Genomic DNA, 6,285 nt, shown 5'->3' on the forward strand with positions numbered 1-6,285 from the left:
CCAGTGGAAGGAATGAAATCTTCCCAGGCAACCCTGGTCTGGCCTGGGTGGCACAGACAAGTCTATTCCCTAATCGAGTCAGGGTGGGCTGTGGACAGCCTTTCTCTTCCTGCGGTTCTGCCCCAGCTGTTCCCTAAGTTCTCTCTAGGCTCAACATATTTGAGCGGCATGGTCACTGTGGACCCCATTTTTACAGAGCGAGAAAACAAGGTTTCAAAACCTCTTCTCCACTTTCAGTTCCAAGCATATTTATTGAAGACCAGATGTGTGCCGGGCGCCCTGCAGGTTGGAGTTGGAGGAAGCCTGGAGAAGCCCTTGGGTGCACTGTGGGAGGCGGGTGCCTGTGCAGAGCAGAGAGTCTTACCCTGGGCTGGGGGGAGCCGCGAGGGAGGATTGCAGTTAGGATGACTTCAGAGATTGCCCTCGCGGGTTTTGAAGGATCAGTAGGAGCTCGTCTCAAGGACAAATCCTTGGGGAAGAAAGGAGAGTCCCAAGTAGAAGGAACCACATGCGCAACAGCGCAGAGATGTGAAACGACCCAGCTCTCCCAGCGCATTTAATTTGTACCACTCTTTAAAAGAGGCCAACGACGGCAGGGGGGGGGTTGGAGAAAGAGAGATAAAGGTCAAGGTTAGACAGATCTTTGTTGGAGTTCTAGCTTCACTACGAACGAGCTGTCCGAATTTAGGCAATTTATTATTTCTCTCCAATTCATAGCGTTCTCATCGGTATTCTGGGTATAAACCAAGTAGTACTGACTCGATAGGGCAGTTATTAGGGTCAAAGTTAGCTAGGTAGGTATCTAAACGCTTTGTAAGGAGTACACCACGCGACAAATGCCAGTCCCGTGCTCCTTTTTACAGGACACTGAGGCCCAAGGAGGACCCCCAAGGAGGCAAAGCAGAGCCGGGAGAAGACACGGAAATTCTGTGTCCTCGGAAGGCCATTACTCCCTCGCCGGTTTATTCCCGGAGAAGTGTAAAAAATACAATTAAAAATAACATCTCGACCGGAGAAAGCCTTCCAGGGCGCTGGAAGTGTTCTGTATCTTGATCTGAGAGATGGTTACACGGATCTTATACACATGTAAAAAGCATCGAGCTGTATGTACTCTTAAGATGTATGTATTAAGTTACACCTTAATTAAAAGAAAAAAGAAAAAATAACAACCCTTGCCGCGACGCCCCTGCCTTCACCGCTGGCGACAGGTGTCTCTCTGACTCCAAACGCTACTCTCGGTGCGCGGCGCAGGCCCGGCGCCCAGCGCCCTGAGCGTGGAGTCGTGCGCCGCGCTCCGCGGCCCCACCGAGGTTCCCAAGGCAACCGCAAGCCGCTCTCCGTGTCTCCCGAGTGATGAGGCGCCAGCGAAGACGCGGAGCCCGGATTCATGAACCGGAGCCACGGAGCGAGGCTGGAGAGAGACCGCGGCTGGCCAAGTACGGAGGGGAGCGACTCTGCGTCCCTCGTCCTTGCGCGGACATTACGAGGGCATCCAGCGGTCACCACTCCCCAGCCCCGGCTGTGGCCACAAACTGTTGCTTGAATACACCCCTTGGGGGTTCACTCTCAGCTTTCCAGGTGGAGAGATGGAGGGTTTGGCTGCCAACATCACAGGACGAATCAGGGGCAAAGCCAAGCCTACACCTGCTGGCCTTTCCAGCGTGTTCAGCGCAGCCAAGAGGAAGGCACGTAGGGCTAGGAGCTGGAGCCTCCTTGGGCTCTGGTTCCACCTTTGCTAGTAACTTTCTGTGTGGTCTTCAAATCCCCTCTCCTGTCTGGGTCTCAGAGATGGCGACTCAGTGTAGATGGGTCTCAGTGTAGCTGTTACCTACGTATACAAAATCACGAATGTAAAAGTGGCTTATAAACTGCTTTGCACCTGTCAAGACCATCACCGTTGCCACCGTGTTGCTTTCTTGCCCTCAGCAGCACCCCAGCCTCAACTGCAGCCTCTTTGCCAACCAGCTGCATAGTGAACCTGGGGCTCAGAACTCTCCAAGCCCAGAGGTTTCCAGTCTGCAGGTGAGAGTTCCCTTCCCTCATTTACCAGTTCCCAAAGCAGGTTTCCTGGGTACCAGGGATCCTTTGGTCCCCAGACCACCCACTTAGAGTGGTTCACAGAGACATCACCCTCCACCCACCCTCCTGCACACCCCTTCCTAATCTCCCAGCCTTTGGCTGCACGGTAGAAGTTCCCCACTAAGTAAGGTGTCTGGAGGTCCCGAGATATGCATGGCCCCTCGACGGAGCCCATGGGTAATACCACTTAATGCCCTTTGAATGCCACATGCTGGGCATGTTTGGATATTTGTGTGTTCATGTGCTGTCAGGCTGTATATGCATTGATGTGTGTGTGTGTGTGTGTGCTTGAAACACATATTTGCGTATGTGTATGTAAATGTGTGTATTTATGGCTGTGTGCTATGTACTTGCAGGTGTGTGTTGTGTATTTGTGGCATATGTGTTTACCCGAGCATCTATTTGTCTTTGATGGTGTATATGCAGATCTAGCTGGCCATTTGTGGATTTGTACATGTGGTGTCCACAGTTGATGTGTAAGGCGGTGAGGTCTGTGATTGTGCATATGGGGGAGTGTGCTGCGGATCATGGCTGCCATGTTCTTTTCTCCCCCATCTCCCTCATCTGGACGACCTTCTTCCCCCAGCTGAGGGCTGGTGGCTGAGGCCACAGGGATGCTCAGGCTAGCTCCTGCCTCCTCTGCAGACCTGTGGCTGCCCAGGTCTTTGGCCCATGTGGGTACCAGGGGCAAGGGCGGATGGGTGAACCTGGGGCCAGAGTACGGGTGCCAACCTCCTCCCCTCCCCACAGCAGGAGCAGCAGCGGGAAAGGTTGGCGGAGGGGGGCTATTTTGGGAGCGTCTCCTTAGCAACAGCTGCCACAGGCCGTCTGTGGCGGTTTTTCTATAGGTGCTAAAATATTCCACCCTAGTGACTACTGAGTAGTGGGGGGTGGGCGAGGGTGGGAGCAGAGGGTGGGAGAGACCACTATAGTCCTCCATCCTCAGGGCACAGTGGCCTGGCATGGGTCCTGGAACTCTGGGTCCCCAAAGCCCCTTTCCTCACCTCTGGTCCTCACCCCTCAGGGCTCAGACTTTAGAATTCTGAGACAGGCCAGCTGTGTCCTGGTCTGATTTCTAATGTAAGCAACTGTGTTGCCTCAGTTTGTCTCATCTGTAGAATGGGCTGGAGGACTTTAAGGAACTCTCTAGGCCAAAAACCTCTAAACTCTGTGAGTCCCGCATTTTGAAGGGGACCTTTCCCTTCTCTCCCTGGCTGCCCCACTTGCCTGGCTCCAGTGCCCCTCCTCTCCAGTCCTCCCAGCCCTCTGTACATCCTCTCAGGGCCCCTTCGGGACCAGAGAGGCCTAACTAGGGTCTCAGAGTGAGCCTGTTATGAAATGCTCTGCTGGCCTGAAATGACCTTTCCTCAGAAGCTAGGAGCCGGCTCAGATCCTGGCTCAGACAGGTTCTTACTTCCTGAGTGACCCTGGGCAAGCCACAGCCTCTCTCCATGTCTCAGTTGAGTTTCCTCATCTGTGAACTAGGGATACTCATAGTCTCTATCTCATAGGACTGTGTGAGGATCAAGTAAGGAGGCATTGGAAGCTCTGGCCAAACAGACAAACGTCTAACCATCACTCCCCATCAAACTTCAGAGCAAGTGTCACCCTTCCAGAGAAGGTTCTTGGCCACCGAGGCCTCACCACTCATAACAATAGGACCCGTGCCTCAGTTTCCCCATCAGTACCCAGTACCTCTGTCATGGCGTTCTGGTAAGGATTAAAGGAAACAAATCCTAGGCTAATGATGTGTACTCAAAGGGTACTTGGTCCCCTCACTCCATCCAGGGGTGCTTCTGTGTTAGATGATCCTCCGAGGCCCAGAGAGGACAAGCAACTTGCCCAGGGTCCCCAGAGTTCTGACAACCACGCCTACCCCTCCCCGCCCCAAAGCCTCTGCACACCTGTTTCACATCGCTCTCCCCCCCCCCCCCCCCCCCGCCCCACTAGAAGCTCCTCAAGCATGGGATGGACAATGGCGAGTTCCTCTTTCAGACTTGAATCATCCTCAGAAGAGTCCTTTAAAGTGGTGTTATCTTCCTCACTTTACAGATGAGGAAACTGAGGCCAGAGAGAAAGGTGAGCCGCCTAGAGTCACACAAGGACTGGATGGTGGAAAAGGGACTCTTTCCTGGGGCCCACGAACTTCTCCCTGCCTGCAGCTGCCCTTTCTGCCTCTCCCCACCTCCTCCCCGTCGACCCTCGGCCTCCACAGGACCCTCCTTACAGGAGATGAGCAATGGGGGCCCCAGGCTTCAGCCCCAGGCCTAGCAAGGTGACCATCACCAGATGTTTCCTCTCAACCCCTGTGATGTCACAGCCACCAGGCCTCCCCCTTCCTTCTCCCAGAAATCACTGCCCTCCAGTCCCCACCCCTTCCTTAAATGTGTGCCCAGTGACCTAACATCAGGTCTGATCCCAAAGCAACCGATGGTCTGGGTCTACAGTCATCCCTGTCTCCATCTCCGTACTCCCTCCTGTCCCTCCTCCTTCCCCTGCCCCCCACACTCCCAGGGCTGCCACTAGGCCAGGCCTCTGGCCAAGTGAAGGAGACCACAAGTCATTTGCCTCACCTGCATCCTTCCACTTTCAATTTATGGAAAGGTGTGATAGGTTCCAAGCACACATCTGCCGCTGAGCCAGCATTCAGATGGCTTGAATTCCCCCATCCATTCACACACCAAGATTCATGCAACGGAACTTCAGTCCTGGTTGCCTGCCTGCAAGGGCACCGCCACGCAGTGAGGGAGACAGGCATGGGATGGGACACACACTATGGAGGTCTGCACAGTGGTGAAGGGAGGACTGAGAAGGCATGGTCACGTTTACTGAGCACCTACTACCATGTTTCCCCAAAAATAAAACCTAGCCGGACCATCAACTCTAATGCATCTTTTGGAGCAAAAATTAATATAAGTCCCAGTCTTATTTTACTATAAGACCGGGTCTTATATAATACAATATAGTATCAGGTCTTATATTAATTTTTGCTCCAAAAGACACGTTAAACCTGATGGTCCGACGAGGTCTTATTTTCGGGGAAACACGGTATGAGCTGTGCATTCTTGTACGTCTCCTTTACTTGATCCGCCCGTTTTACACACAGGTTAAATAAAAAATTGCTCAAGGTCATGCAGCTCCTAAGTGCTTTTGAGTCCAAGTTGACCTGACTGCCAAGCCCATTTAAAAGAACCAAACCTGTGCCCAGTGCTGGATGAATGAATGATTGGGTGATGAATGACTTCTGCCAGGGACTTCTGGAGTCCTTCCCTGGGGAGGTGGTGTGGAGGCTGGATTTGGAGAACAGCAGGAATTCTCTGGGCAGAAAAGGAGGAAGGGCATTTCAGGCAGGAAGAACAGCATGTACAAAGGCAGAGAGGTGTGGAAACATCTGGTGTGTTCTGGAATCTGTGGGGATCAGGGTGTATGTGTGGGTATATGGGGTGTGGGGTAAGGTGGGGCCTGACTGTACATCACATTGAGGCGTTGGGACTGTATCCTTTCAAGTGGGGAGGGTCTCGGGGGAAGGGAAGCAGTCATGTGGTTTGTGTGTCGTAGTACCTGTGCCAGTCACATCTTTGGGGGATAAACTTGAAGGAGCTGGAGGAAACTTAATATTCAGGAAGTTCTCAATCCGACTTCGGGGTGCCTCAGTCTCTCCCTGTCTTAACTGGGGTTATTCAGAGATCTTCAGCCTCCCCAGGAAGTTCTGGCTCTCTATCTGAAGGTGTTCTCTCATCCGACCACCCTGGAGCAGGAGCACTTTCCCACCTGTTTCCTCAGAAGGTTGGAGTGAGGTGGCAGAATGGCCACGGAAGTGACTGGCTCGCCAGAGGCTGTGGGGTGCTGGAGATTTCTCCCCACAATCCAGAGTGCGGGGCCCAGACCTGGGGCACAGTTAGGGCTGCAGATGAAGGGCACCATCCTCCCTAATAAAGACACTTTGGAGTAATGGGAACGCACAGAACAAGAGACGGGGGTTTGGTCCGGATGCCACCTCTGAGTGACCTTGGGCAAGTTTGTGACCCTTTGGTTCTCCGGCTCCCGGTCTGTAAAATGGGGCGGTGCTGCCTAAGTGATTGTGAGGGTCCCTCTAGCAGAGCCACCTCCGCGGGGATGCGTAGGGTCCTAAACTGCAGGTACTTCAGGAGGGAAAGGGGACCGCTCACGGGAGTGGCCCAGCGCCAGAGAACCCAGTACGGACCC

Source organism: Rhinolophus ferrumequinum, chromosome 10 (genome assembly GCF_004115265.2).
Source record: "Rhinolophus ferrumequinum isolate MPI-CBG mRhiFer1 chromosome 10, mRhiFer1_v1.p, whole genome shotgun sequence".
Taxonomy (NCBI): Eukaryota; Metazoa; Chordata; class Mammalia; order Chiroptera; family Rhinolophidae; genus Rhinolophus; species Rhinolophus ferrumequinum.